This window comes from Leptopilina heterotoma, unplaced genomic scaffold, assembly GCF_015476425.1.
Source record: "Leptopilina heterotoma isolate Lh14 unplaced genomic scaffold, ASM1547642v1 Lhet_190, whole genome shotgun sequence".
Taxonomy (NCBI): Eukaryota; Metazoa; Arthropoda; class Insecta; order Hymenoptera; family Figitidae; genus Leptopilina; species Leptopilina heterotoma.
In genome coordinates this window covers 1,496,287-1,513,932 of record NW_025110909.1, presented here as the reverse complement: position 1 = coordinate 1,513,932, position 17,646 = coordinate 1,496,287, and the positions used below count along the sequence as shown (strand labels likewise).

The 17,646-nt window shown below is 29.4% G+C and overlaps 1 protein-coding gene and 1 long non-coding RNA gene across 9 annotated transcripts in view; one reads left to right on the top strand and one right to left on the bottom strand.

Moving 5' to 3' along the window:
• Nucleotides 1-17,646, bottom strand: part of LOC122500710 (sorting nexin-17) — a 379,406-nt gene that overhangs the window by 252,593 nt on the left and 109,167 nt on the right. The window lies entirely within an intron of this gene.
• LOC122500716 lies at nucleotides 9,395-10,582 on the top strand. Its single transcript, XR_006301509.1, has 4 exons — nucleotides 9,395-9,568; nucleotides 9,683-9,861; nucleotides 9,955-10,111; nucleotides 10,219-10,582. It is a non-coding gene; the product is annotated as an uncharacterized LOC122500716 (long non-coding RNA).

Here is a 17,646-nt window from a genome sequence, read left to right as displayed (position 1 = left end):
TTTCATTTTAAAAATTCTGAAAGGACATGATTTTAAGTATAACATATTTAAATTTCATTAAAATCTGTTAAATTGTTTCGGAAATATTCACATTTAAAAAAAATCTTATAAAAAAATTCTAAATGGCGTAACTTTTACAATTTTGAAAATTTTTTAAAATCCTCTGGTACACTTATTTTTGTTATCAAATATAACAACTTCACCAAATTACAGAATAATCCGAAGACCCCATGCAAATTGTAATTTTTCTGACGGAGTCTTACCCACATGCAATTCAATTTTTACCGGATTTTTGTTTCTTTCCTTACATTGATTAAAATAATTATTCAGGAAATTAAAAACTTGGAGTCAATGGTGTGTTAATTACAAAAGCAATCTTTATTTAATTTGAAATAAATTTTCGTAATGTGGAATGAAAATTAATTTATTTAAATATATTTGACGTTTACAATTGAAAAAAGAACGTCTACTTCGTTGCACACTTCATTTGTATAAATCTAAAGTCATTTGTTGAATCGTGAATGACAGATATCAACCGACGAAGGAGAACGTTATTTCCGTTAATTCTGACAAAAATATTTCGATTGATCGTCAATACAAAAATAACCACAAACATCAAAATAATAAAACGATAATTTATTCATACATGTCTACGATGACTACTCCAATTCCCGATTACAGTGTTATTTGGTTACTGGATGAAGAGAAACCGCGATTAATTGCTTCAAAATGGATTTTAAAAATTTCAGACGATGAAATCTATTGTTTTTTGCCTCCTGATGACTGCAAAATAAAATTAAATTCTGATGTTTTCAAACTAAGGGAAGTTGGAAAAGCATGGTGTCGAAAACTTATAACAAAAATAAAATACCAGACAGGTATAAAATTTAATATTATAAGGTTATCCACAATTCAAATATTTAAAAAGTCAAGTGATCGAATCAATTACTTGCAGACCAATAATAATAATAAAATATTCAAAAATTTTATTACCGTTTAATTTATTTAAAACATTTTATTTCTTTCTTATTCCGCCAAATAAAGAATTACATTTCTGTCCCTGAAGATTTACGTTTAACTTTCATAATTTTCAATTATATACCTATTCATTTATAATGATTTTTTTCTAATATTGAAGATTTAAATAATTTATTATTAGGTAAACTATGAAAAATTTTTTTAAAAAAGCATTCTTGAATTTTATTTTTTATTTTTTATTAAAATTCTTTAAAAAAAAGCATTTTTGAATTTTATTTTATCTATTGTGTATATTTCAATTAATTAATAAGATAATTAACAACGATACGAAATATGTTTTTAATAGACGATTATGCCAAAGGGAAGGAAAAATTACTACTTTGAAGCGAACACGAAAAATAAGAGCATCGAATTCACAAACGAATTCTGATACTAAAACACCAAATTTGAATGTATACTAAAAACTATTGATACAAATTAAATGCACACAAAATAATATTTTTAATATAATATTTTATAATATTTTATATTATATAATATTATTATTATTATTAATATTAATAATAATGTTAATAATGATAATTAATAATTAATAATAATATTAATATTATTACTTGTAATACCTATTTATAATATTTTTAATTTAACAAAATTAAAATATTTATTTTATTTATTATTAATTAATTTTATTTTTATTATTATTATTAATTATTTCTTATTAATTATTATTATTAATTATTTATTATTAATTATTATTATTAATTATTATTATTAATTATAAATAAAAATATTTATTATTAATTTATTAAATATTTTGCAAAGTAATACTTTTAAAACGTCACATTGCCCATACGAATTCTTTTTACAAAGGACAAAAATAAAGGGAAACCAACAATAATTTCTAACGTTGTTGCCTGCAGTTCGTTATCTTTACCATTATCTTTCAAACGGGCAAGAAACACACAAGAGTATAAAGTAATTGAACACCAAGGTAATACTTTTGAAGAAGAAAAATATCAAAAGCACTTTATTCACTTTATAAAAAATCTTATTAATTTGTTGAAATTAATATACATTTTACTTAAAAATATAAACAGATCCAGGGATGGATACATTTGAACATAAGAATAAATGCATGAAAAACAATAAAGAAAACCTAGAAAATTGTAAAAAGTAAATAATTAATTTTATTGTTAAAGATGCCATAGATAATTTAAGAGGCGAAAGAGCAGATTCTTCTGACAAAAATTCAATGAGAATGAGTTCAGATGACACATTAAAACCGGTTCATTCAAAAGAAAAAAATTCAGATTCTTTGAAGAAAAACGAAAATGGTAATAATTTATCAATTTGAATAAAATGACTTAACGATTAGTTAATTGTGAAAAAATTAATTTTTAGTAAGAAATTCTACGGTGAAAAATAAAGGAAATAACATGAAGAAGAAAATGAGTATGGAAAAATCACTGTCAAGTATGGCTTTGCGTGACCAGAACTCTGGTATGGAGTTTGAAAGATTAATTATAAATAAAGTGAATAAAGTTTAGATTTCCCTTAAAATGATAAACATGCGCCTCGATGACTTGCCTGAAATCCTATCATCAGATAGTTGCGATAACTTTTTTTAATCAGAAAAATGTCCAGAATTACCAATATCGACAAAAGAAAAATTTGATGAATTCAATGAGAAACTCAAAGACAAAGCTTTTTTGAAACAAGTTGTAAGTTTATTATAAATCAGACGTATGATGAAAATATTAAAATGAAATTTAACTTGAATTACCACTAATGAATGATATTATTAGTCACTAAAACTTATTTTTATTTGATGTAGACTAAAGCGTGTGACAAAATTGGAGGAAGAGGACTAACAAATATAATAAACAACATTTGTGTAAAATTGATTAAAAATTTAGTGGCATTAAATTACAGTTGGTCAGGTCGTAAGAAGCCAAAAGTGGCTTTGCAAGATACAATGTTTGTCAATTTACTGACTGGTAAATAATTATACATAAATATTTCAATACTTCTAATGAAATGATTTCTGTATTCTGTTAAAATTTAATATTAATAACGGCTTGAAATATGCTAAAGATCCGTACTCATATTTTTCAAATTAAATCTTTTTAGGATCTTATATGGTTTTTAATACAGAATCCCATATAACAATTTTCTTTGAATATTTCATTTTCTCAAAGCTGCGAATTTTTAAATTATTTTCTTTTCTGTTCTAAAATTCATTTTTTATGCACACGTAGATTAATTAAATATTACTTATAATTCGTGAACCAAATTCAATAACAGAGTTCTTATTTAATTTGAATTACTTTTAGCTGCAGTTCGAGTAAACAAACCAGTAGCTACAGAACAAGAAATTTCTACTATTACTTCCAAATGGTTTGCTGCAGCTAAAAAAAGACTGGATAGAGAAATGTTAGTACGAAAATAGTAATAAAAATGTTTATAAATAAATTTCATAACATTAAAATCATTAAAAAATTTTAATAACATTTTATATTATTATGTATACTATAAACAATTATTACATTAATATATTTTTTTTTGCTTAGGGACTTTTGGGAAATCTGCCTACAGATACCTTGGATTCCGCACTCCAAGGTTATGTGGGGTTGGTACAATGAAACAAAAGGAAATATTAAAAAAAAGATAAATAAATAAATGTTATAATAAATTTAATAAACTGGCGACCTACTACCAGCCCGACCCACTAAAACCCGTAACCCTTCTTCTGGAGCCCTTTACCCTCCCTCGGAACTGTCGTAAGACTTTAGCCTTCGAGGGTGGCTCTTCAACTCTGTCGCTAATGCGACCTTCTTCCTTTCTCTGCGGTCCTCCTGCGTCCGTAGTTAAAAAAAGTCATTAAAACTATTACAAACTCCAAGCGGAATTCACAGCACAACAATAATAAAAAAACAAATTTTTTAAGAAGTGTGGCATTCCAGGAGAAATTTACTACTTTTCGGAGCACCATCACCGATTTCTTTCAAACTTGGTAGTATTACATTTGTTGGACTAAAGTTTCAGAAAATCAATTTTTTAAGTAAAATCAATTGTTTATTTAAAAGTTACAACAATTGCTCAAAATTGTTTAAATGCCCATATCTTCTAAACGGTACAAGATAATTAAGTTTTCTTTTTTGCTAAAAATTCATAAAGACGAGACGCTTCAAAAATGTTATTAACAATTTTTCTTATTTTGTTAATTAAAAAAGTTATTTAAATAAATAAAATTAACTTTTGAGCCGGAATTCAAAATTGAATGACTTATGAACCAAAAAATTCCTTGTTTTTCACACTTTCATATTCCGAAGAAAAAAAGTTGTTTGAGTTTTTCAATCACTTATAATTTAAACAATGATTCGCTTGTTTACAATTATTTTGCAACTAAATGATCATCTGTTCTCTCCTGCGCGCGACTACTGCTATACGTCACGTCTGTCTGTCGGCATATAATATATTTGACAAGCGTGGTTAAAAACTGTTTAAATCACGCTTTTTGGCGGCCGTCGAGATCCTTTCTCGACATAACCGAGGTTACGAAGTTCTCGACTTGCTCTTTTTAATACTACTTATTTGCTTTTACTTCTTGCGAGAGTTCTTCTTCGCCTCCTCTAGGGCCGTCCTAACGACTCCGCATCCTCCGCTGCCTGCAATATGGGTGGTTGGCACCTTATTGCCAAACTTTTCCTTGCATAAAAAGCAACTTGGGCTCTTCCTACAGTTGGAGAACCTGTGACCGGCTTCACCGCACTTAAAGCACGCAGCCGATCTGTCCACCTTCTGACATTTCGCTCCAATATGACCGTATCCCAAGCATCGATGACACCGGACGACCATTACTCTTTTTTTAATTGGGAAACACATAAAACCAATTTTTACGTGTCCCAATTTCTCCAGCCTGTTCGCCTCTTCCGGGTTGGTGACTACAACCGCGAGTTTCATCCCTCGGCTCTTGGGTCCTAAAACCGTCAATTTCCTGCATCCTAGCTTTCCTATCGCTTCCGACAACACTTGTTGCACCTCGGCTGCTTGGGTAAGGCAATCCAAATCACGGATCTCGAGTGTAACTCTTCGATCCAACGACTGCACCTTACCCATGCTTCCAACTGCTTTGGTGACCTCAGCGGTGAAAACGCCCTTGTCGGAGCCTCCTCTGATCTTAATTAGAAGGTCTCCCTTCTTTGTAGCTTTTGCTGCTACTATTCTCGTATGGCAGTCGTCCTGGTTGACCTCTTTGCGAAGTTTACCCAGAACGTCAGCATACGTTAATCCTTGAGCGACTCGGATTAGAACTGCGGATCTTTTGGACCCCGTTCTTTCCATTTGAGGAATCTTTGGATCTGGTACTATCGTTTCCATTGGAGGAGCTTCCTCCTTTTTCCTCTTATCGGTTTAGGTTCGAGTCTCCCCTGGACTGTCACCCTCTCGCTTCCGTCTTTGAGCATCTCTTAGGACGCTTTTGAGATTACGCTTATAGGAACGCTCTCTCTTTTACTTACGGTCCTTGCGGTTACACTCCGCACCGCTAAGAACGCATGCTAAATCGAAGTCCGACTCATCGGCTGCGACATGCTTTACTTTTGCCTCTTTCAACAGGACTTCGATGGCTCTGAGTCCATCTTTTACCGTCCTGTTGACGTTCTTCTGAATGTCGCAAGATTTTATCATCTTTGCGACCTCCAACTCCATTTTGTCGAGGCAAGTCGCCTCCTCCTTTCTGAGCCGCGAGCATATCTCGCGAGTCTCTTCTATCGCCTCGTCGTCTACTTCTGAGTGGATAGCGCTATGTACGATCTTTCCCCAACTGCAGCTTGACACACTCAGAAGGCTCGACGCGCTTCCCTTTCTTATTCTTTCTTTTTCCACGATGTTCTGTGGATCAAATCTTTCCACGATCACTTGTGGCACTGCAAGAAATTGTGCGCCCCCACAATCCGCGCGCACTTGAGCATCAGTCTTAGGACCGATGGTGAGATTTCTCGTTTCCGGCCTGCTCACATGGGGTACTTTCTTTGAATTTTGTGAATCCATTCATTCTTGCTGTTTGGTTGCCCTTTAGTGAAAAGCCCCGCCACCACGGCAAGGTCTACCGAACATATCCATGATGCCAGTCGTGTCTGGCAGCGGGACCACTTCTCCCAGCACATCAAATAAATCAATGATGTTCAAAAGACGAAGATACTTATTCCCAAAATCAGTCCTCTTTAGATCAAGATGAAGACAATGAAGATTAAATAATTTGAACAATTTTACTTATTAAGAAAGAATTAACAATTTATTCATTTTAAATATTCTCAATTTATAATAATTATAATTTACAAATGATATTAATCATTTCTATTTACACTAAATAATTTCAATTCATAAACTTCAAATTATTTGTTCATTACAGTATATTATTAATAAGTAACATCAAATACGCAATTAAAGTAGTTTACAAATAAGTTGAAATATTAGTTTTTCATTTACTATTATTTAATTTAATATATTTCATTATTGTTAATAATATTGTTACGCCATGACTGAACTTTAAAATAAAAAATATATCTAAATACTCATGTGTATCAATAAAATTCGAGAAAAAAACTCTATATTCAATAATAGTAATACATTTTTTTAATTATTATTCAATATTTCAGTATAAAAAATATTTAGTTATAAATCATAGATACGGAGGAGGGTATAATATTAAATTTTATTACTTTGTTTAAAGGAAAAATTCAGGAACATCAAGAAATATTCGTGGCATACTCCTGGATTATATTGCTGGTATAATCCACAAGAATATTGCGTTAAATTTCACTGGTATATACCTGGAATGTTCTAGAGGAATATACTCAGTATATTCCAGAGGAATATTTCCGGTATATTCCACAGAAATATTTATACAATATTTTATGAAAGTATTAAATATGACAATGGAATATATCTGGTATATTCCATTGGAATGTTACAAACGTGGGACATTAAAATGTTCCTGGAATAGAGTAGGAACATTCTGTTAAAATATTTCCAATGTTCCAATGGAATATTCCAGGAATAGGAATGGAACATTCAGTGCTATTGGGGAGTGTGCTTTTATAGATTTTATGCAATATAAATCAAATAATATATCTTTGGGATTAAGACTTGTCAGTTAATTACATTAAAGTTACTTTAAAAATTATTTCTGGTCATTTGTTACTGAGATTTACAAAATTGTTCATTTTATGTGTCAATAAATGTTCTACAATTATCTTTCGTGACTTATTTCATTAAGTATACTATGTTTGGTGAAGTGTGTTTTTCTATTGAAAAAAACTTTAAGAGCTTGTGTATATAAGTTATTATTAAATTTTATAAAAGTATTTTGCAAATGTAAGACAAAATGCGACAAATGTAAATTTTAATATCGCAGAAGTACTAAACTTTAAAAAAAATTAAATGTTATTTTGTACTTCTGATATCAAAATTTACCTTGGTCACATTTTGTCCTACACTTGTAAAATATAATGGTTAATTTAAGCCCATATTCTGGCTAGGTGATAAATTTTATATTAAGAAATGTATAGATTTAAGCTGATATTCGGACTTGTGGCTGACTTTAATTTCATAAAGCAGCTCATTGTTACCCCTGTGGTATGCTTGAAGTGAAACTTTAACTTCAAACTAGTTTAAAGCTATATTGGTCTAGTTTGTGCTGTATATTGAAACTAGTCTCTTTTCGGTTTTAAAATAAAACTTATTTTTTCCTGTGTGCTTATAGGAACAAGGCGCATAAACATGAACGCATTAAGGGTGCGTTTTTACACTCACTAAAATGCGACGCACGCTGTGCGAGATTCATGCTGCTTACGAGCACGTTATGAGCGGCATTCATTCTATGCACGGAAAAAATAAATTTTGTGAATATTGCAGAATTAGTTCAATAGTCTTGGATATATCGTTTTACGTAATAGAGTTTCCTACTTTTTACCAAATTTTTTGCATATAATGCGTAACTGTTCAAAAAGATTTACAAAATATTTTGTATATTTTAAAAAATACGTTTGTAGAAAATATTTCAGTAATTTTCACAGAACTATTAAGAAAAAAGTTTAGAATTCTTCTGTATAAATTACAAAACAGTATTAGTATCTTCGCAGAATCTAAATTACTAAAATATTTTATTACAATTTCTAATATAAGTTTCACAGTTATTCAAACAGGTACTATGCACGATTTGCAAAAAGAGTTTTGTCAAATGATCGGTTGCGCTGTAGGTTGTGCGCATATGATTTTCGACCCAGGTGCACGCGGCATGCAAAGCACTTGTACAAATTGAGTGACAGAAAGTGAAACTGTGATAGCAAAGTCAATGGAATAAAATAAAACAATGTAAGTATATTAAATTATATATATTTTATTATACTATTACATATTGTATTATTCATTTAAAATTTTAATTATTTTACATATTATAAAAACGATTTTCACTAAAGAAAAAAACAGTATCAAATATTTTATAGTTTATATATTGTGATATATTTATTGTATTAATATATTACTTTTTAATATTAGATTTAAGAACCTAAAATATTTTACAGGAGTATAATGGAGATTATTGATTCTGAGGTAAAAATATTTAAAACTTTTTTTTGTACAATATGATAATTAAAATGTGGTCTTTTTGTATATTCATACTTTTATGTTATAAATTGTTTCAGAATACGAGGATATTTTCGTCAAGTACAACGCCAGTTTTGAATGTCATCAAAGCAGTTGACGAACATGCTGAATGGACTAGAGTAAACAGTGTAAACTTGTTGAATTTATCGCAGTCTACAATAACAAATCATTTCGATTTAAATTTTAGCAATCTAGAGGTAATTTCAAAGTTTTATATTACATTAAGTTTTGAAATTATTTACTTATATTTTCTATAATTTAAACAAAATTTATTTTAAATTTAATTTTAATAGCTATAATAAGCCTATTTTATTTTAATATTTTATTTATTTTTTTAATTTAAAGGAAATGTTTTCAATGAAATAATTTTTTTCTTATATTTTCTGTAATATAAACCAAATTTATTTTAAATTTAATAGCTATAGTAAGCCTATTTTATTAATCTTATATGTGAAGCATATAAAAATAACAATGGATTTCTGACAGACAAATGCCGTAAAACTTTAGTTCACAAATTTGTGGAGAAAAAAAGAATAGAACTTCTACAAAATTACAAAGGAGAACCATTTAATGATTGGATGTAAGTAAATTTAATTTTCCTTGCAATATTCATTGGTTATTTTTAGTATCTATTAATAATAATGAATAGAATATTTAATAATGTGATATATATTTTTCGTTATAAGCAGTATTCCAGAAGAAGAATTTTGTGAAGTTGATCGGCATATAGAAAAAGTTTTTCCAAATGAATGTTCAGAAGTATATTATCGAAAGTTTAAAATTGAAAATGGTATTAGACTACCAGTAGGGGGAAAGATTAAATTCCATTTTGATTACATCAAAGGATAATTAAAAGAAGAAGGCATAATAAGTCCTCCACATAATTTAAAACCTGCTGAAAATCTGAATTGTGCTTACGACGGTAAGAACTTTAATATTTTAAAATTTCATTAAAGAGTAATTAATATTTGTTATAATGTAAAAATAAGTTTACTTTTATCATTTTGAATGATTAAAATTTGTGTTTTTTCTATAGAGTCCATAAAGCTAAAATTAAATTATTTAGAAACATGTTCAAAAGACCAGCTAAAAATTATTGAATATTGGTGTGACACATTTGAAGCAAGACGAAATATATTACAAATTGAAAAAAGAAGTATCCAAGAATATTTCAAAGCATTCAAAGCTTTAAAAGATCAGTTTGAAAGAGAGTTGGTAAGTTTATAAACAAATTTGAACTTAAGAAAAATTAATTCACTAAAAATAAAATTAAAATTTTATTATTTCTAAATTTATTTAATGTTACAGATCGAATTGGATTTTAAAAAACTTCATCCCGGAAAAGATAAAGCTCTAATTGAAAAGTGGCCTTTAATTAAAGATCATATTATCAATCTGTTAAGAGCTTCAAATCTTTCTAAGCACGACAGGCAGTACTTGGATCTCTTACCATCACTTATCTCAGGTATATTTTTTATTAAATGTTGATAATTAAAAATAGTATTTTTAGTATTAAACATTTAAACTGCAAATTATTTTAAAATATTTTGTAACTGCCTTATTTTTTTGTAGACAATCAAACTGCTTTACTTTTTATTTATTGGTCAATTTACTTCCTATCATTGAACCAAAGCCGTCGAAGAAAAGAAAACGCAAATCTAACTCGAGTTACAATGATGACAATTACTGTGAATATCAAAATCAGGAAAGAACAAGCGATGATAATATAAGTAAAGATCAATCACGAAGTGAAGCAAACAGTATAAATTGTGTACGAAGAAAACTGCAAGATAGCGAGAAACGCGAATCATATGTGACTGTCCACGAGAAAACACGGCTTAGCTCCCAAACGTGAATTTCACAGGGCGAGCGATTGAAGTACTACGATTGAAGTTAACTACGCTTGACATACCCATCTTTAAAACGATATATTGTCGAAAATAATTGATATTTTTAACTTTCGATTTTTGCATCTGAAAAAGCAACATAAAATCTGTCGATTACCATAAAAAACTCAAATTGATTTTTTGGACCTAAGCCGTGTTTTGTCGTGGACAGTCGGAAGTTAACTACGCTTGACATACCCAGCTTTAAAACGATATATTGTCGAAAATAATTGATATTTTTAACTTTTGACTTTTGCATTTGAAAAAGCAACATAATATCTGTCGATTACCATAAAAAAATCAAAATTGATTTTTTGGACCTAAGCCTTGTTTTCTCGTGGACAGTCACATATATGATTATTATATCGGTAAGAACACAATTTTATAATAATGAATTTTTTAACGGTATGGTCAGAAAATATTCTTTCTTTTTTGGATTTTTATTTTTCTTAAAAGTTACTAAGTTTGAAAATCCATTTGTAATTTTGTTGAAAGCATATTTTTTTATCTACAAAAAAATTATTTTCTATATTTTTGAAGCATTTTTTTGAAAAAAACATTGTTTTTAGATTGAAAATGCTAAAAAACCATTGTTATTAAATTTTTTATATGGACATTTACTTGTTTATTTTCCTAACTAATTTCAAATTATAGTTTTTTTAAATTTGTAAATAAAAAGTATAAAATTCAAAAAATTAGGATTTTAAATTAATTAGAAAAATAAACAACGCGTATCATCTCTGCATATAAGACGGTATCTACGAGTGCTGTGCAGGTCCTTGCAAGTGTCCCGCCAGCAGATCTTTTGGCAAGGGAAAGGGAAGAAATGTTTCTCTTTTCTAAAGAATGCAGTTCCTTGGATGAGGAATTAAGACCAAGCAAGGGCCTGATCCGCAAAGAAACGAGGAACAGGCAAGAAACAGAAAGATGGCAAGAAAGATGGGATGGTGAGGAAAAAGGTCGATGGACTTATCGCCTTATCCCGGCACTCGCCACCTGGATAAATAGGAAACACGGACAGGTTTCCTATTATATGACACAGGCGCTCACAGGTCACGGGTGTTTTAACTCGTACCTGTGTCGCTTTAAATTACGCGAGGACGAGGTGTGTGCATATTGCCAGTTCCCTGAGGACAACGCGGAGCACACCCTCTTCTCATGCAGAAAATGGGACTTGGAGAGGCGGGCCATGTTCGAAGGTGTAAACAGTCAAGTTACACCGGAGAACATGGTATCGCTGATGACCCAGTCAGAAGAGAATTGGCGGCAAGTCGAGAACTTCATAATCTCGGTTATGTCGAGGAAGGATCTCGACGGCCGCCAAAAAGCGTAATTTAAACAGCTTTTAATTTGTTTTGTTTGTTTTTTATTAATTTATTTTGTGATTTATTTGTCCTTATACATTTTTTAATTTGTTTTGTGTTTTTTATTCGTCTTTGTACAGTTTTGTCTTCTCAACATTATATACGTGTTTACTTTTTTTTTCTTTTCTTTTTTATATCCGTTTGCAATTTTATCTTTTGACTTTTTACACTTTTTAGCATTTGCTTTTTTATTGATGTGCTGTAAATTCCGCTTATACTTTGAAATAGTTTAAATTTTTTTTTAACTATGGACGCAGGATAACCGCAGAGAAAAGCAGAAAGTCGCACTAGCGACAGAGTTGGAGCGCCGCCCTCGAAGGCTAAAGTCTTATGACAGTTCCGAGGGAGGGTAAAGGGCTCCAGAAGAAGGGTTACGGGTTTTAGTGGGTCGGGCTGGTAGTAGGTCGCCAGGATATTAAATTTAATTTTTTATAGATTTATTTTTCTTTTTTTTTATTTTCTTTTGTTTTATCATACCAACCCCACATAACCTTGGAGCGCGGAATCCAAGGTATCTGTAGGCAGATTTCCCAAAAGTCCCTAAGCAAAAAAAAAAAAAAACAAGCGAATTTCCATATAAAGAAAAATTGATTAACAATGACTGTTTTAGCAATTTCAACCTAAAAAGAAAAACAATGTTTTAGGAAAAATGCCTCAAAAATAACAAAAATCCTTTTTTTTTATTCGTCAATTTTTTTCTGAATACAAAAACATGTTTTCTAAAAAGTTATGGATGGATTTTAAAATTTATCAATTTTTAAGAAAAATTAAATTCCAAAAAGGGTCAGAATGTTTTCTGACTATTGATTTTCTCTTTAAAAATTACTATAAAAATAGATTTATGGAAGATTTAAATCATTTTCTTGATATAGTTAAAAATGTAGTCTCAGTCTCTCCTTAAGACAACTTTGATTTAAAATTATTTTATTATTTTAAATGTAGAATTTTTTTACTGTAGCACACATAATTTATCTTTATTTATACTTTTTTGTTACCTATATTTTAACATTTTTTTATTTTTAGGCTGCTCATGAAGAAGATGATGCTGTAGAAAATTTAAGAAAACGAGTTCTAGAAAAGAAATTAACATTACACCCATTTGTTGTCATTGTCGGATCAATAATAAACATACAGCGAACATATGCTGTAATAGACAATATTTGGTTCAAAACGGCGCACAGTGGGAAGAAATGCAGTGTTTTGGACAAAATTCTGCTGACAACGCAAATCTCAACCGATATTAATTTTTTTTATCTTGAAACTTTAAGGAAGGTTTGCGCTATAAGCCTTCACTGCTACAAACTTGAAATTTTTGCAACATAACCTTAAAAAATGAAATTATTCGAAATTAAATGGTTTTTTATTAATTTATCTCAACTGTACATGCCTAGAGGGTGATTTTTGTGTCACTCTTGTGAAATATAATGTCTAATAGTTGAAATCCAAAATGACAAATTCAAGACATTAGCTAAAATTTGAAAAAATATTTTTTTTACTACGAAATAAGTATGTATAAGCGTTTAGAGTCATTAATTACTTAAGAGGTTGTGTAACAAGCATTTAAATTTATATATAGTAAAAATATCGTAACATAACCTAAAAAAATTGTTTTAATCATATTTAAACGTACTTGTTTGAGCTTAGATACTTCTGCAAATGTATATTGATCAAAGTTGTACCACTTTCTTAATGAAATAAAGAAATAAAGTCAACTCTGGCTCCTGTTTTAGTTACCTTTATGTTTTCAGTATAACAACAACTATTATTACATTATGTTTTCGTAATTTTTCATATTTTCGTTTTGTGAGTGCTATATCGACACACATAGCCAAAAATTTGATCTGATATTTAACCGTGGAATTCATAATTAAATCAGAAGATTCAAAGAATATATCGCATGAAATTATTTTAATAATAATGATATAACCAATGAAAAATAATAATCTCAAAAATCAATTAATACTTACTTATTCTGCCACGCAATTAAATTTTTAATATTTCTAAATTATCGCAAATGGCATCTTGACTTTTACAGAAATATTGAAAATAATTGAACATCATTCAAAAATATCTTCCATAGAAACGTTTAAAATAAAAGAACACGATTTGTTGAATGATGTTCAATTATTTTCAATATTTCTGTAAATGTCAAGATGCCATTTGCGATAATTTAGAAAGATTAAAAACTTAATTGCGTGGCAGAATAAGTAAGTATTAATTGTTTCTTGAGATTATTTTCCATTGGTTATATCATTATTATTAAAATAATTTCATGCTATATATCCTTTGAGCCTTATGATTTAATTATGAATTTCACGGTTAAATATCAGATTTTATGTGATATTTTGTGGAACTATAAATTGAATGTTAAAAAAAGTAATATTGATGTTCTAATGGATGGTATTAGAACTTCTGATAATAATCTTTCGGAGCAAGCTTTGTTAGACATAAAACATAAATTACTCTTTAATTTTTTGCCTCAATATAACAAAAAATGGCAAAGTGCTACTCATGCTACATAAATAATATGCAGTTTGAAGTAAGTTTTGAGATAGAATGTACAATGATTGACGGCAAAGTTTGTAACTTTCTAACAAATCAACGAGCTTCCAACTGTTGTAACATTTGTGGAGTAGGACCGAAATTTGTAAATACTTTTACTAACGTTCAAAATCTCACTTTTAAAGAGGAATACTACAAATTTGGACTATCACTTCTTCATTGTTGGATTCGCATCATGGAGTATTTGTTACACATCGCATACAACATGGATTTTAAACAATCTTCAGCGACTACACCTGCAAATAAAATGTTAAAGCAGGAAAGAAAAAAATGCATTCAAAAATTGTTTAAATCTAAATTATCACTCCCAGTAGATGTAGTAAAACAAGGTATGGGAAACTCAAATACTGGCAATGTTGCACGTTGCTTTTTTGCTAATTCTGAAGTTGTTTCTGAAATCACGAAAATTGATAAAAAAACTAATTGAGCAATTTTATAATATTTTACAAGTTTTAACTTACGGAAAAATGGTAAATTGCGATAAATTTCAAAATTATTGTCTGGAGACAGCAAAAATGTGTGTCACTCTCTATGGGTGGTATAAGATTCCACCATCCGTTCACAAAGTCCTCTTTCATGGAAGCGAAATAATTAAACAATTTAATGTACCAATTGGTTGGCTTAGTGAAGAACCTCAAGAGGCTAACAATAAAATTTTTAGAAGAGCTCGAAGCAGCAATAGTCGAATGAGCGATCGAAAGTCAACCAATGAGGACATTATGCATCATCTGCTAATCGGATCAGATCCATTAATTAGCTCCATGAGAATAAAGGAGAAGAAAAATCATAAAAAACTATCTGAACAAGCTCAAGAACTTTTAAGTTAACAGCTAATTTCAAAGCTTCATTGACCTATTTTTTCAAATGTCAATTTCTTATAATAGATTATTCTTCTATGTTTATTAGTTTATTAGTCCGTTATTATCAAATCGTAATTGGTAGATTCATATTAGAAAGCTGTCTTGCATGACTTTAGATAGCTGCAGCATGTTACTTAGTTGTGTACATGGTTCAAGATCTGTATTCTGAACTGTTTTGCCTTATTCTTAATTACAATAACTTGATTCAAAATTTTAAAATTAATTATTCAAAACTTATAGTGTGTGAATAGCATGTGTTTTGAGCAATTCATAACTCAGAACATGCCTAGAAACTAATAACGAGAAAACGAAACCATTTTTCAAAATTTAAATCTACATTGTATAATTGTTATTCTTAATTATAATATTCTTATATCAGATTCATTAAGAAAGTGGTACAACTTTGATCAATATGCATTTGCAGAAGGATCTAAGCTCAAAGAAGTACATTTAAATATGATTAAAACAATTTTTTTAGGTTATGTTACGATATTTTTACTATATATAAATTTAAATGCTTGTTACACAACCTCTTAAGCAATTAATGACTCTAAACACTTATACATACTTATTTCGTAGTAAAAAAAATATTTTTTCAAATTTTAGCTAATGTCTTGAATTTGTCATTTTGGATTTCAACTATTAGACATTATATTTCACAAGAGTGACACAAAAATCACCCTCTAGGCATGTACAGTTGAGATAAATTAATAAAAAACCATTTAATTTCGAATAATTCCATTTTTTAAGGTTATGTTGCAAAAATTTCAAGTTTGTAGCAGTGAAGGCTTATAGCGCAAACCTTCCTTAAAGTTTCAAGATAAAAAAAATTAATATCGGTTGAGATTTGCGTTGTCAGCAGAATTTTGTCCAAAACACTGCATTTCTTCCCACTGTGCGGCGTCCTTCCTGGATGCAGTGAATTTTGTCTTTAAAGCTTTTTACAGTCTGGACTGTTCGTACCCAGTACAATCAAAAAATGTTTTGTTTATATCGATTTTTTGAGTTGCCAAGAGTTTTAAATGACACGTTAAACTACATACAGGAAGTTGAAAGTCTCACAGAAGTAGTTCGAAATATAGTGTAAGGTTCTTTTTGGAAGGAAAAGAAGAAAAAATATCTGGATAAAATAGTGTTTTCAATAATAATGAAATCGCCTTTGACGATTATGAAAATAATAATCCCCTCGGAAGCCACAAAGGTATTTCTAAATGCGGGGCAGTTTATTTACATCTCCCAGTTCTTCCTCCGCATTATCAATCGAAATTAGAAAATACGTTTCTTTTTTTACTTTTTAATACGAAACATCGAGCTAAATACACGAATAAAATTATTTTTAGTAAGCTGATAGAAGAAATAAATTTTCTTCAAAACGAAGGCATTAAATTAACGATTGATAATGAAGAAATAAATATTTATTTTGTACTAATATTAATTTCAGGGGACAATTTAGGTTTACATTCAATTCTCGAGTTGGTTGAAAGTTTTTCCGCAAATCAATTTTGTCGATTTTGTCTTACCGAAAAAAAAATATTTCTAACGTTTTTCATGAGCGTGAATGTATTCTTAGAGATAAAGAGAACTATCAAAACCTTTTGATTGAATGTGATGTATCTGTTTCTGGAATAATGGAGCCCTGTACATTAGATCAGGTTGAATGTTTCGAAATAATAAAAAATTTATTTGTTGACGCTCAACATGATTTGCAAGAAGGCATTTTACGTTACGATATTGCTCTTATATTGAATCATTTAATTTATGAAAAACAATTTTTTTCGTTAGATGAATTAAATTTGAGACTTGCTGGATATCAGTATGGAGAGAATGATAATATAAATAAGCCTACTCCTGTTTTGGAGAGTCAAATAAAGAAAAAAGCTTGATTATGTCAACTGCTGAAATTGGAAACCTTTTTAGAAGTTTAATTTTGATTGTTGGGCCATTCGTGCCTGAAGAGGATCGTCACTGTCAGTTACTTATTAAATTAAAAATAATTTTTGAAACTATTTACAGTAAAGTAATTCATGATTCAACTCACAAATGGCTTGAAATAGAAATTATTTAGTATTTAACTTCACATGGTCAATTGTTTAAAAACTCTATAAAACCTAAACATCATTTTTTGATACACTATTCTCGCATAATGAAAGCAGTAGGGCCTCTTGGAATACTAAGCTGCATTTGATATGAAGGAAAACATCGAGATGGTAAAGTTACTTTTCACGCGTCAATTTGTCGTAAAAATATATGTCGAACAATTGCTCTTAAAAACCAATTGATTTTAAATTTTCGTTTTTTAGAAAAATCACGTGCAAATAGTCTTTTTAT